This window comes from Heterocephalus glaber, unplaced genomic scaffold, assembly GCF_053883595.1.
Source record: "Heterocephalus glaber isolate CG9 unplaced genomic scaffold, H.glaber_assembly_v1.0 deba00001509, whole genome shotgun sequence".
In the NCBI taxonomy this organism is placed as follows: domain Eukaryota; kingdom Metazoa; phylum Chordata; class Mammalia; order Rodentia; family Bathyergidae; genus Heterocephalus; species Heterocephalus glaber.
The window spans coordinates 17661003-17677090 of NW_028258325.1; the positions used below are offsets into that span (position 1 = coordinate 17661003).

At 35.7% G+C, this 16088-nt stretch overlaps 1 pseudogene; it reads left to right on the forward strand.

The window, feature by feature from the left end:
• The first annotated feature begins 13384 nt into the window (after window positions 1-13384).
• Window positions 13385-15139, forward strand: LOC101711154 (zinc finger protein Pegasus pseudogene; annotated as a pseudogene).
• Window positions 15140-16088: the final 949 nt, after the last annotated feature.

Here is a 16088-nt window from a genome sequence, read left to right on the forward strand (position 1 = left end):
CAGCCATTTCTGAGAATACGGGCTCAGCACTGGACACCCAGACTCCCTTCCCATCCCTGCAGAGTCCCAAAGGCATTGTTCTGGTCTTTCCCCAGCAGATCTCCAGCAACTCTGATTTCTGTCTGTCTTTTTAGCATTAGCTTTGTGTCTTCAGTTCCAGTTCATATATGCTTTTCTTTTCTTCCTACCTCCTCTCTTCCTCCTTTTCCTTTCTCCTTTCCTTCTTTTCTTCCCCCTCTCCCTCCTCTTCTCCCCTGTCCTTCCCCCTCTCCGTTTCCCTTCTCTTCCTCCTCCTCCTCCTCCTCTTCCTCTCTCTCTCTCTCTCTCTCTCTCTCTCTCTCTCTCTCTCTCTCTCTCAGGACTTGAGCACTATGGCTACCTCTTATAAAATTAACAATGCCTCAAACAGTGTGTTCATTGTAGACTTTAGTTGTTTTACTGCCATCACTTTGCCCCTACCTCAATCTCCAGTCATCTGCATATCCAAATCAATTCATCTTCCAAAAAGCCAAATAAACAAAATATCAGAAATGTTTACAAACTACTTTTCTCCATCCCCACTACCAATATTCCTGTTAAGATTACAATAATCCTGTGCCCTGCCTGCACTAGAATAATCCCTAATTGTCTTTCTGCTTTCAGTCTGGTTTACATTCAACCCATTTCTTCTATGTAGTTAGATTCACTTACCTTACTAAAGACCAAGTCTAAATATATATACATGTATCTCTTAAAAACTTCCAACACCTTGTTTCCTTCACATAAAACTCCAAGCTGCCCGCCATGTTTTTCCAGTGTTTTTCTCTTGACCTCAATAAAATGATCATTGTTTCCACTTTGATGTTGTCTCTACGAGCATGCTGTTTCCTCCTCCTGATATTCTCACTCCTCACATATCCTTATCCCCATCTGAGCATGCTTTGTTGGCTAACCTTTACTAAATGGAATCCATTCACTACCCCTGAGCTACAATTTGATATAATTTCTTTCACTAAATCTCTGAACTCCCTTTTGATCAAGCATCCATCCCCATTGCTCCCATGGAGCTCTGCCATGCTTTCATTACAGAACTTACTGTACTTTACTGTAATTGTTCTCTACTTCTTTGCATTCTCAACTACACTCTACACTCTATGACAACAGATATTGTTTATTTCATTCTTTATTGTACCCAGATAATCAGGCAAGTGTCTTGCATTTGGAGGCTCAATAAACATTTATTGAGCGAATGAGTGAATGTAAAGATAGTTCTATAAATAGAGAACTCTGAGCAGAAAGAGAAATGAAATTGCCTGGTATCATGCAGTCTGTAATTTTTTGTTATTCTTTATCAAATCTAAGGTTTCATAAAGATTTCTTAAATAAATTCCTTATATATAATAATAGCTTAATATTTCTATTAAAGAGATAAAATATTTATTGGTTACTACTGATGGCATCCTTGCAAGTTTCTAAATGTTATTTACAGTAAAAATAAAATGGTGGGAAAACCTAGTTTTCTGACATATGGAAATATTTTCCATACTGTTTAAATGTAATGCAGTCATTATTTTATCTTAGGTCTATTTTCACACAAATTGTACTAATCGGTATCAGAATCCTGTTTTTTTCAGTTTGTCATGGAGTCCAGCTTAACCACAGTATCCCACAGGCTCCACCACCCACTGTCTCTCTCCATTTTTGTCCTGTCAGAGGCACATCAAGCAGCCTCAGAGTATAATCACATCAAAATCGATTTTCATGGCTGAGAGAAAAATAATGGAAATTTCTCTAATGTGGTAAATGTATGTGTTCCTTTTGGTTAACCGAAATAGACTATATATCAGACCTGTCAAAATTAAGTTTTCTTGATTCAGTGCTCTCCCACCACCTTGTGTACAAATTACACAAGGCATATCGTGGAGCGTCATGATACAATCTTCCTGCTTTCTGGACTATTCTTTCATCTCTCCCATACAAACAGTTTCAAGTAAAAAACCAATCTATAGTCAAAGTCCCAAGCAACCTGCTTCATTTTAGGAGTGTTTTAAACCTGTCATTACTTAGGTCAATCAATTCTCTAGATACAAGATGTTCCCGCAAAGTAGCAATGGTAATATTTGGCTGGGTTCAGAACCAAATTCAAATACCAATCTTACTTTTTCTGGATTCTCACTTTAACTTTATAATTATTTGAAATAAAGGAACATATGATTAAATACCAGTGTTCATTTCTTTGAAGGCATCCAAGATTGTCAACTATGTTCAAATTACAAGATTTCATGAGGTGGCCACTCTACCTACATGGTTTACTTTTTTTGTGGTTTGTTTCTTTCTTTTTTTTTGGTACTGGGGATCGAACTCTGGTCCTTGCGCTTACGCAGCAGGCAGCGAAACCACTGAGCTAAATCCCCTGCCACACAGGGTTTACTTTTAAAATAGGTACATCTTGAAAACAATTGCAGAATTTACTTTTTAAAAATTTCTTAAGAAGTATAGTCATGGTTACATAATTTTACAATGAATTTTGACCTGAATGAGCCACATGATTTAGTTTTTGTTTTAAGGATGGCATTTTCCTTCTAAATTTTGAGTAGCATACTTGCTAAATGATAGCTGATGAGAATAATTAGTAATGTTTTTCTTTTTTGAGGTTGGGGTAAGGTTCAATATGATTAGAAACTGACCCATGATACAATTTTCACGGTTGGTAACTAATAGACTGTTAGATTAATAAATAAAGCATTTTTTAAAAATTAGATCTAGAAAACATTTATAACCAGCACTAAACAAAACAAAACTCATTTCAAGTTTAGTATGACCAAAACTGAACATTATACTGATGTTACCATACATAAATTTTTTAGGTCTAAGAGAAGGAAGAATGATTTTACACTAAAATATGCATCTAATAAAAAATACCAACATGATTTCCAAGAATACTTCAGGCAGTATGGATAGACCCATAAAAATGAAAGTAAGCTGTCCTTATATCCATCTCTTTTTTAAAGTATGATTACTTCATGCTTCTGGATTTTTTGGGTTTTTTGCTTTTGTTTTTGTTTTCTTCATTCAAAACTAATTCTGCCACTCTTGGACAGTGAGGTAGGAGGATCAGAATACAAGTCCAACTTGAGTGACTTAGTGACTTGGCGAGATTCTGGCTCAAAATAAAAATGAATTTAGATGTGTCAAGAACGTGTAGCAACTCCCCACAAGGAATATAAACATTAGGTACTGCAAACATGCGCTAATAAAAACAAAGAGAAAAAAAGAAGTCTGAGTGTGTAGCTCAAGGCAAAGGCCCTGGATTTCAATCCCTAAAATTGCAACAAACAAACAAAAACAAAACAAAAAGTAATCCTAAAACCCAGAGGAAAACAAAATCAATTTTTAGATTTTGTCATCATGTATAGCAAGGAGAAATTAGTTTGCAGGTCTGGAAACTACAACCTTGTGAAAAAATCAGATGTTTTTAAGAAGGAATTTTTGAACAACACATCATGATGATGAATTTTATGATATCCTCTGTGTTCATTATTTAATATTCATATTTAGCCATTTTTAGTAATTTGATTCTATAACTTACACTATCCAGTGAGACTTTTAAAAATAGCAGGTAATAGAGTAGAATAAATTGGTTATAATTAAAACTCCTGTCTTTCAACTAAAGCTTCTTGAATTTGACCCAACAAATGAATCTTTCTTAGAGGGAAATAAAATCCTTGTAGTTTTTTGTTTGTTTAAATCTTTTAAAAGCCATTTTTGAGATCTAATTCTACATGCAGCTAACAAAATATTTCTTATAGACTTTTATATCTTTAAAAACCACAAAGAAAAATATTTGACCATTGAGAAAGATTTCTTAGAATCATTTGAGAAGTTAAACAGCTAATGGCAGATCTTTTTTGATTTGCGATAATTATCCACTGACTGAAATGAAACCTAAACTGCTCTGCTACCATTCCCTTTCTACCTGATGAAAATACTCTAGAAAAGTCATTCTAAGCAGGGCAATAAGAAACCCATTCATACCCCAAAATACTTCCAATTCTAGATGGGCATAGTGGTGCATGCCTGTGATCCCAGTACTCAGGAGGCTGAGGCAGGAGGATTGCCCCAATTTCAAGGCCACCTTGGGCTACATATTGAGTTCAAGTCCACCCTGAACTATATAGCAAGAACCTGTCCAAAAAGCAAAAAAATAAAAAAAAAACCCCAAAACAAAACCCTTTCAATTCTAGATGTTCCAGCATCTGGGTGGCATATCTGATGTGATGCACATTAACATAATCAATAGAGAAATTGATCTGATATGAAGATGAGAGAAAGAGCTGTCAGAGGATTTCCTTCTTGAAGTACAGATTTGAAAAACATAATGCCTAGCTATTACTCAACAATTGAAATTACTTGCTCAGACTTTCATAATGAAAAATATCCTTCACTGTCTGTAAACTTTCACTCAGTAGGCAGCAACATAAATTAACAGAGTAAACTGCAATTATATGATTTATTAAATTGAAGATAATTTGGTGGTTATGTCTGCATATTTTTCTACAGGTCCAAATCATGTGATAACATCCCTGTAATGCCTAGTTAACAACTGTGCATATTCAACACATCAGCATTATACAAGATATACTTTTATGCATTAAAAGTTGTTAAGTGAACATTCAGTTATTTATTTATGAGTATTCATTAAGCACTTACTCTTTGTCAAGTAGAGGTGGTTTCATTTAAACTCCTTATTAACTTTGCAGTGATTAAGAGTTGGACCTATTTCTGGTATTTTTTTGCCTGTGCTCAAATACCACTGTTTACTTGCTGCATGAATTTGGACAAATTGTGTTATCTTTCTATGACATATTTATCCTATCTGTAAAATACCATGAGAAATCATGGGAACTTTGTGATGGCTAAATGAAATAATGGATTTAAGTGTTTACCATGGCAAATTATAGGCACTATACTTAGTAACTATTTTTTCTTTATTTTACATACCGCAAACTGAGATTAGAGAAGCTAAAGACCATGTATATTGTCTTATTTACTTTGCTCATTACTGGGACAAAATACCCAACACCCACAAGTTAAGGGAGAAAAGGTCTATTTAGCTCACAGTCTGTAGAGGTGTCAGTCCATCATCAGCTGGCTCCAAGGCAGAGTGGATGGCAGACAGGCATCACAGAGGAGAAACAGTTCTTGACAGGCAGAAGGTAGCAAAGCAAGCAAGGGACAAGACAAGCCTCTTTCTGTCCCTTGTATTTTATCTAGGCTACTGGGATTATGACAGTGCCAAACCAATCAGTGAACTGATTTAGTAATCACACACCTTTGGTTCCAGGCTCATACACTCTAGATTCAGTCACCTCTGAAAAATCCCCACCTATGACCACATGAGGCTTTGGCGGTACATCTGGAGCCAAACCATAACACTTGTGGGTACATGGGTAATAGTAGGGAAGCAATTGGGGATTCAAACCTTATTTCTGTAAATTGAAAGTCTATTCATTCTCACTTTTAAAAAATTGTTCCTACTTTTATCAGCATAATACTTATAAACCATTTTTAAAAAGCAAATACTACTACAAGACTTATTTCAAATGACAGAGAACCTCTTTTGTATTGATCTGTTTTCTTGTTGCTGGGAAAAAATAACTGACACTGATAATTTTAAACAGATGAAGTTTATTTGGCTCATACAGAGGTTCCAGTCCATGGTTGACTGATGTAAGGGCATGGTGGAGCAAAGAGGTTTAGTTCATGCCAGCTGGGCAAGTAGAGTAGGGGAAGAGCAGCAGAGCAGAAGGAGTGAAGGTCCATATAGAGGACCTAAGGCCACACCTCCTCAACCCACCCACACACACTCAGGAGCATGCTTTGCCAATCTCTTGGATGGCTCCCAAGCCAATCAAGTTGACAATCAATCTTAAATATCACACTTTTCTTCTTTATTCCTGATTCAGGTAGTATACTCATATTTCTGTTTTGTGATTTATCAATTGTAGAAATTTTCTATTGCCTTTTACTATGAAATATGAGACTTATCATCCAAATGTCCCCACTATCTACTTTACTTTTTTCATTCACTCAATATAATTATATCAAAATTGTTCAAAGACAGCAATTTTCAATGTTTTCAATGTAACTATGAAGTATGTCTTCACATCTTCTGAGCCAAGTGAAACATTCTAGCACAGGTACATTACCTGTTCAATAGTTTATTTTTTTAATATAAATATTTTTCTTGAGGTAATTTTTGTAAACGTTCTATGTCCCTACTGTAAAATTTTTATAACTCTCTAACAGATATAAAATCACTTTCAGATCCGATTTTTATGTGGTCAAACCATTAGATAGTCTATTTGTTTCTCCATTCCTGCTGGAGACTTTGCTCCTGAAAGTCTCTATTCCCTGTTCCGTTCTCATCTCATGTCTCAGGGGTGCAGTGCTGCTCCCTTGGTGGGGCTGCCTGTCTGCCCCCTTCATGGTGACCCCTTCTTTCTGTGTTCCTGGTCTTCTTTCATGGTCATCTCCTTGTTTGGATGGCACACTTTCCAAGATGCTGGTATAGGTGCTTAAGAAAAGCTTCCTGATGATGAGTAGTAGGAAAGCTTATTGTCCAAAATGCCTTTCTTCTCAATATTTGACTGACAGTTTGACTGCACTGTGAACCCTGTGTTGCTTTTTGCCAGAATTTTAAACATAATAATCCATTGTAGTTTCAGTTTTGTTTGCATGTAAGTTGTTCTTCTACTCACCCTATGTACGAACAGTTACTGCCTTCATGTAAGGATTTGAATCTTAACCTATTCCTGCTTTAGGCATTTTATAATATGCTTTAACCATTTTATAATATGCTTTAACCTTGATCTGCCTTACTTCTTTTTCTCCTCATTGTTCTACACAATAGAGGGTCTGCAATTCTGGGAAATTCTTTCCCATTACTTGTCTGATAATCTTCTTTCTAATATTTTTTCTTCTTTATTTTTCCTTAAACTTATACTAGACATATGATGGACCTCCTGAATAATTTATTATGTAAAAATTATTTTTTCTTACTTTCTCAAATCTTTCAATCCTCCTTTGATTTTTTTTACATATTTCTGGTATTTGTTTACTTGTCTATTTTGCAGTGCCAAGGACAGAATCCAGGGAACTGAGCATGCTAGGAGTTGAATTTTTAATTAAAGACATCAGTTAATATTTATTTTTGTATAATTACGTTTTTATTTCATACTGTTTTTCTTTCAAGATTGTATTGTCTTAACTTTCCAAAGTTAAAAACTTAAGGTGATTTGTTATTTGTTTTTAGAGTTTTCTTGCTGTTTTGTTTAATTCTGCTGTGCAACTTCCCTCTAGTAATTATTTATTCCTATCTCCTTTTTTAATGCTGAAGGTTCCTATATATGCCTGATGATTCCTAATCACCCACCTATTTTTCAAATAAAATACTACAGAAATTATTGGAAGCACTGGGTTACTAAAACTGTAGTGTAGAATGACTGAGACAGACTCATAGCCCTCTTTCCCCCCAGTTGGCCAAATATACATCTCTGTAGATCTTTCTGTGTGCTTTGTAGGCCCATTACTTGCTTAGTTGTCATCCTCATTATTTCTACAGAAGAATCTTCCAATCCACTGTGTACAAAAGAGAATGGAGGGCTGGAATGGGGATTTAGCTCAGTGGTTCCACCACCTGCCTTGCAAGCACAAGGTCCTGAGTTCAATCCCCAGTACCAAAGAAAAAAAGAGAGAATGAAAAAAAAAATTAAGAAAATTAAGAATAAACCATGCAAAGAAGTAATACTGTTCTTCTTATCTGCAGATTATGGAGAATCTTAACTTTAATATAACCATATATCAAGGTTCTCCTGAAAAGAGTAAGAGATATAGTTATACAGATACCAAGGATGAAGAAAGAGTCTCATGAATCTAACTTCTCCTTTGCCAAACTTTCAATCAATTCCTGGTCTTTCTGAGGATTGCTTCAAATTCTTGAGGTTTCTAATGTTCTGAAACATGGACTTTCTTATGTCTTATTTGGTAGCTCCTCAAATGTTGATTAATTCTCAGACATATATTTTTAATTTTAATATTTTTGAATATGGAGAATCATATAGTCAATGATCTTGTGACAGACTGAATTTTTCAAGTGATTCGATGGATATCTTCTATCCCACATGACCTTTTTGCATTGTAACATTGCCATTCTTTCACTAGAACATGGAATGTGTCTTCTTCCCCTACACCTGGTCGATCCTTTGTGACTTCCTCAACAAGTAGTGAGAGCACAAATGAGACTACATGTCCAGAAGATAGATAGCAAAGAACAATATGACTGCTGCCCAGATGTATGTGTTGGGATGCTTGCTCTTACAACTAAGCTATCAGGCTATGAGGAAGCCCAGGCTACATCTATAGGCCATGTGTATGTATCCTGGCCAGTAGGCCTAGTTGAAGTTCCAAAGGACAAATAGTATTAACTATCATCCATATGAATAAAACAACCTGAGACAATAGCAGCCCCAGACAGCATCTAGTGACAGCTAAATGAAAGACCCTCTGCCAGCTGGGCCCATTCACCTTCCAGGAGTCTGAGAAATACCTTTAAAATATTATTGTTGATTTACAATAGTCAATTTAGCATGGTTTTATATAGCAATAAACAAATGGACATTTGCCATCATACATTTAACAATTGTAATTGGTAAATATTTTTTCCTTGATGAAACAAATTAGTGGTGGATCTTATGATAAATGATACCTTTGATTGAGATATTTTAGGATTTTGCTTTCTCTGACCTACTGTCCATCCTTCTGCTTTCTATCCTCCGTAAATGTTCTATTCTCTCTGTCCTACCAGTGATTCCCCTGGAGATTCCTCCCGCCCTTCTTTTATTCTCATTTTAGTGACAGTTTTGTAAGGACCCCTGGTAAACATGTGCTCAATCTGCCATGTATAGCTGAGTTCATTATTTCATATGTAAGCTTCTGTGTCTGTAGATACAGCTTCAACACTGGCATCTGCCTAAAGACTGAGGTGGTGTTTCTTTTGCACCATTTTCCAAGTTTTGTTTCTTTCCTTTAGTGACTCAAGTTTAGTGTCCTCCTATAAACATTAGTTCAATGAATTCTCTCAGTATGATAGCCAAAAATGGATTAAGCTTCAGTTCCATAGATCTGAAGGTCAGTGCTTATTACATACTTGATTAATGAGGTGAAAATAAGCAGTTCAACCTAAATTTCTGATCGTCAGTTTCCATAAAGACAAAATAGAAATATCAATTCTTGCATGAATTTCAGTTGATAATTTAATGAGCTATATATGAGAAACTTTTATTACAGTACTTATAGTATATTCCTAATAAATATTGGCTCAGTATGAACCTAAGTATAACTTTCTTAATTATTTTTAATGGTGTAGTGAGAAATTAAGTTTTATAAATCATAAAATATACAGTAATTATTCATGAGGTTGAGGTTTTCATAGTCTATCGTATACTAATCTTGTCTTTAATTATGGACTTATTTTTTGTCTTACGAGATTTGTTTCCTTTTCTTTTGGTAACAGATATTCAATTTTCTTCATTGGCTTTATTCTTAATAAACTGACCAATAATATGTCAGCCTTCCCATTGGTAAAGGCAGATAAATGATTTAAGCCAAGCCATTTAGCTTTTATTCTATATACTGTATTTTATTTTTATTTATTTATTTAGCTATTTTCTGGTTAGCATTATTTACTGGTACATGTTTGCAGTACATAATGATTACATTCCTAGTGGGAAGTGTATTTTATTTATTTTATTTATTTTTTGCTTAAATTCCTTTATTGGTACATTTTTGGTATACAATATGTTTACATTTATCATGCGTGCTTATACCTTACATGATGTATCGTGGTTCTTATTTTTTCCCCATTCCCTGTGCTCCCTTCACCCCCTCCACCCTTCCCTATTTACAAAGACTTCATTTCCATTTTCTCCTTTTCTCATAATTTTTCCTTTACCTTCTTTCCTTTCCCTTTCCCCTCCCACTTCCCCTACCCCTTTGGACCTTTTCTTCCTATTTCAAATTATCAATTATTCATTTTAATCATTTAATCCTTATTTACACTTTCAGTTTCTCACACTAGAGAAAGTATTTGGTGTTTACACATGTGTGTCCTATTTATTTCACTTAAGAGTATGTCCTCAATATGCATCCATTTAGCAATAAATGTCTCTAGTTTTTCATTATTTATGGCTGAGTAGTACTCCATTATATATATATATATATATATATATATATATATATATATATATATATATATATATATCACATCTTCTTTATCCAGTCTCCAGTTGATGGGCACTTGGGCTGTTTCCAAGCTTTAGCTATTACAAATTGTGCCACTACAAACATGGGTGCACATATATCGTTGTGGTATGATTCTTTTAATTCTTTGGGGAAGATCCCCAACAGGGGAGTAGCTGGGTCAAATGGGACCTCTAGCCCTAGTTCTTTGAAGTATCTCCATACTGATTTCCACAGTGGTTGCACCAGTGGGAAATGTGTTTTAGACAAAGTCTTGCTATGTAGTTCGGATTGTCCTTCAACTCACTATGTAGCCCAGGCTGGTTTCAAACTCAATGCAATCTTCCTAACTCAGCCTCTTGATTTTCCAGATACTTTTAACACTGAGCCGAGCAACAGATAGATTGAAAATGGTTGGCTTTTACACATCCAAAAGATATCACTTCGAAGAATTTGCCCATTAATTTTTGTTGCCTGGATTCCTGGTGCTGCTTCATCTGACCTTGCTAATATATATTTGTTAAATGATTCCTTTGACTCTCAGAGCATTTCTGTCTTCTTCCTAATAAGTTTCTATTTTATCTCAAATTAACCAGAATTTTTCAGGTTGCATGCAACCAAGCAATCACGATTGATATATTGATATTTTGAATATTCATTTCTAACAAAAGGCTGAGCCATATTTGAACATAGGTCTAACTGGATATGAATGAACTGAGTTATCCAACTTACTATTTTTCATAGTCTATCATAAAGTATATATAAAGACATATTAAGACTACATTAAAGTAAGCCTTAAGATGAAATGGGCATAATTTGAAAGAAAGATATATTTTAAATAAGACCATCAAACTGGCCTTCACTGGACAGATAAATCTGTTTAATATCCTTGCCTATTTACATGTTTAGAGAGTTTTCTGAAATTCATTAAATGAACTCATCATGTTAAATTCAGCCATAACTTAGAGGCATTCTCATTTGGCAGGTATTTAGTTGGCATGCTGGTAAACTGAAGCAAGTCTTTTGTGAACTGTTGCTTAAATAAAAAGCAAAGGATATATCATATGACGGACCTCTGAACGCACTGCCATGTTGTAATTATCCATAAACAAAGACCAGAATCCAGAAAAGAATCTCCTGCTGCTGTTCCTTCCTAATGTTCTTCTTTTGATTATTTCTATTACATACTTAGCCACATTATTACCAGCTGATGGGTATCGCAGATGGCTTAGAGCAGAGAGATTTCTTTCTGTTTTGATTTGCACTATTTCTCCATGTTTTTCTAAAAAAGAGAGTTTTGACAGATTTTAGTTTCTGTTATTTATTGGATAATATTTTCCTACTTTGTTGCTTTTCCTTAATTACAGTATGGTTATGGGTATAGGGCACTAGTCAGGATCCTTATGAACTCATAGTAACTGAAGACAGCTCTGTTTATTTCTCTTCTGCTGTTTGTTTGAAAAATACTCTGAACAATATAGCATTCCCTATGAGGCAAGAAGTAGCAGACCCTGAGTATTTCAGCCTTGATGTCTGAACACATATACAAATAGAATCCTTGGCCTTTGAATTGCTTCTCAATGTTGATCTTTTCTCCTGGCGCTATCGCTCTCTCTCTCGCTCTCTCTCTCTCTCTCTCTGAATTCTACATACACTCATTTTCACCATTTGTGGTGACTTTGATCACTATTATGTATGAGAGAAGTTCAATAATGCATCATAAAACTAATAGCCCCATGCTCGCCTAGCTCAAATTGTTTCAATTTCTCTTTGTGGTAGTACTCTTTTTTCTTCTTCTTCTGTGTCTCATTATCCTTATGAATGCCTCTGTGTTGCTGCAATCCTTAGGTTTCTGAGGGATTTGACTATAGAGAATCATTAAAGAAGCTTCAGGCCTCTCCTGCATTCATGAATCCAGAGACAGTCTTAGGAAGACCTCAATGACTCCATCTATACCTCGGTTCCCATGACCCTACCAAGAAGTTTTCCAGTGCTAGCCAGCAATTTATACTGATTTCTCTCTCCAGAGACTTTCTTCTTTTTTACATTTCAAGAATCACTTTAAGATTTTAGGATTATTTTATTTCACCTTTCTGAAAGTTTCATATCTATATCTATATCTATTCATAGACAATAAATCTGTAAAACATGTGCATATATATAGTATTTTCATGTAGCTCCAACATATCCTTTATATGTGAGTCTCAGAATTATATTGTAGGGTAAGGACCAAAGGGGCTTTTAGAAGAATAGTATGTCATTAACTCACCTTCTGGCATTTTAACTGTTATCAGCTGTACAGTTTAGTTTTATTACAACAGACATTATTGTGATAACTTTTCCTACTTTATCTTTGCAATTTATTGGAGCAGTTAATTTCTCAAAAAGTAAGAGCATTTTTTCTCATTAGAAATTCCTTTATGACCTCTTTAATACATGTTCCTTGCTATTTTGAAGAACTGCTGATAAGTGATTTTGACTTGTATCTTCAATAATAGGAGATATTTAACAGAAACTTGACAGACAACTAAGGGGCTGAAGCCATTTCTTAAAACTGGCCCCAAATGATTAATTTCTATCCCATCACTACCATCAACATTCCAAAAGTTCCCAAAGAGCAAAGGCCAGCCGAATATATTTATGAACTTTCTAAGGACAAAGCTTTTATTTGTTTAATGAATCACTTATCCCCAAGATTATTGTTTTTCCTTTTGATCATATTACTCCAGAATTTTGTAGCATTGAGTTTAAGGTCTGGATATATTGGCTCAAAGTTAGTGGGGGAGATTTCAAGTATCTAGTAAATATATGTACTTTATAACTCCACACCATGTAACTCAGTCATCCAAATTACCTTCTCTGTAAATGAACCAGCCAAAGTCATTTTCTCTTTGTCTTTGTCACAATGAAACTAGCCCATCTGTGCAGACTACAGCCTTGCCTTTTCTTTTAAAACATGGTTTTTAATTTTTTTTTTATTTTATTGGTACATTTTAGGTATACAATATAATGACATTCATCATTGGAAATGTTTTAAAACATGTTTTATATTCTTCTGTCTTTTGGACTTTGAGTTTCCTTTGTTGATTTGTTCAGCTGTTGTTGTTCTCTCCTGACAGGACTATAGCAAGATAAATGAAAAGAGTTTATAATTGAGAACATGAGCAAAATATAGCAGTTTTTGAAGAATGTAATAAGTGACAAATACGAAGATGGCATAGACAAGAGCTCAATGATATGAGTAGGACGGTACTAAGATATGAAAAAGAAAATAGACATAGACTGTGATGAGAGAACAAGAGACACATTGACCCACCCCAACAAGAAAGCTGTTTGTAAACATTACTCTTAATATTTTCCTTAGGTCTTGCTCACGCGAGATTTGGGTAGGGCAGAGGGGCGGGAAGAAAGCGGGAGACACAACAAACATGGCAGTGGCGGCTGCAGTGGTGACAAGACGGCGGGAGTGGCAGCAACTGGAGCGGCGTTGAACAAGGTGGTGGGGAATACTCGGTGCAGTTGTCTGGAGACTTCTCTATGGCTTTTGAATTTTAGTTGAAATTCCCTCCATGGCCCTTTGGAGTCCCCTGCTGTGTCTCCAGAATAAATTTCTCTCACTCAATGTTGGAGTGGCCAGGAAAAGGTGGAACTGATTTGGGTTGAAAAGGCCTAACAAATTTTAAATTTAAAAAAAGGCAAAGATGGGTGAAAAGAAACCAGAACCTTTGGACTTCGTGAAAGATTTTCAAGAATGCCTGACTCAGCAGACCCATCATGTGAACCTGATTTCTGGATCAGATAGTGGGGACAAGGAAACAGAGGCTCTTCAGGGAGCTGGAACAGTTGGTGATCAACATGGACTTGATCATCCATCTGTTGAAGTTTCTCTGGAGGAAAACTCAGGAATGTTAGTAGACGGGTTTGAAAGGACTTTTGATGGGAAGCTCAAGTGTCGGTACTGCAACTATGCCAGCAAAGGAACGGCACGGCTTATCGAGCACATTAGAATCCACACAGGTGAGAAATCTCATAGATGTCACTTGTGTTCATTTGCATCTGCTTATGAGCATCATCTGGAAGCCCATATTTGTTCACATACTGGAGAAAAACCATACAAATGTGAATTGTGTTCCTTCCGCTGCAGCGATCCAAGTAACCTGTCCCATCATCGAAGGCGCAAGCATAAAATGGTGCCAGTTGAAGGTACTAGGTCTTCCTTGAACAGCAAGAAAAATGTGAGGGGTTTACAAAAGAAAACAGGCAATCTGGGGTACAGCAGAAGAGCACTACTCAATTTAAGTCCACCTTCCATGGTGGTTCAGGAACCAGACTACCTTAACGATTTTACCCACGAAATCTCAAATATCCAGACTGACTCCTATGAAAGTATGGCGAAAACGACACCAGCTGGTTGCCTACCAAGGGACCCGCAAGAACTCATGGTTGACAACCCTTTAAATCAGCTCTCCACTCTAGCAGGACAGTTGTCCACTTTGCCACCTGAAAACCAAAACCCTGCATCCCCTGATGTAGTCCCCTGCCCTGATGAAAAGCCTTTCATGATTCAGCAGCCCTCTGCCCAAGCAGTAGTTTCTGCTGTGTCAGCAAATATTCCTCTGCGCTCCTCTCCCACAAGCCCTGAGCCTCGGCCATCACAGTCAGAGGAACTACAGTCCAGTGGCAAGTCCAAGCGGTGAACCAAGTGCCCACGCCAGTACTCCCTGCATAGGAAACAGCCAGCCAAGCACTCCACCCCCAACCCTGCCAATCCAGGACCCTCAGCTTCTGCACCACTGCCAGCACTGTGACATGTACTTTGCAGACAATTTCCTTTACACTATTCATGTGGGATGTCATGGGTATGAAAATCCTTTTCAGTGTAATATATGTGGATGCAAATGTAAAAACAAGTATGATTTTGCCTGTCATTTTGCAAGAGGGCAACATAACACTGAAAACAATCAGATTATGTTTGACTTGGTTTGGCTTTTTTGGACTCTGTAGTTTGATTTTTGTTTTCGATCATCCTTCATAAGGTATCTGCTAATTTAAAGTTTATATTCATTATATTTATAAAATTTAAATTTGATAGTGGGGAAAATTTTTCTTGCCTTTTTTCCCCCATAAAAATCTGGCCACAGGCTTTTATCTATTAGAATAGACACATTTATGTGTATTTTTTTCTTTTCATTAGATAAGAATAGGAATACAGTCAATCTTAACAGGTATTCTTTAAATTTCCCGCATATATGGTCCATAAAGTAAGGCTTATCCATACTCTTGATATTTCAATATATACATTACTGCTGGATTCTGTTTCTGCCATATTTTAAAATGGTAGGATAAATTCTTTTCCAGATCTGTTACGACCTACTTCAGTATTTATAGAGAAATTGCCTTTAAGTTGCTCTTAATTGAAATATTAGTTTATACACCTTAAGTTGAATCAGTAGTTTCATTTCACCTGATAATAGTAAAGCTATTTCAAGAGTAGTAAATCTTGAATTTTTCTATACAGGGAAATGTAAAACAATTCTTTTAAAATTAAAGTTACAAAATAGGTGAAAGTTCTGAAAAGAAAGGAAACTCAAGATTCTAAATTGAAATTGAGTTTCATACTTAAAATATGTTTAGTCAATGTCTAAACACTTCTCAGTTTTCCATTAAATTTTTTATACTTCACTTATTTTTAAAAACCATAGGTAAATATAGTAGAGTGCTAGATGCCTTTTTTCATTTTAAACTTTTCATTTAAATTCATTTTGATGTTACTAGTGTCAGGTGAGGTTGATAACTATAGTGAGAAACTG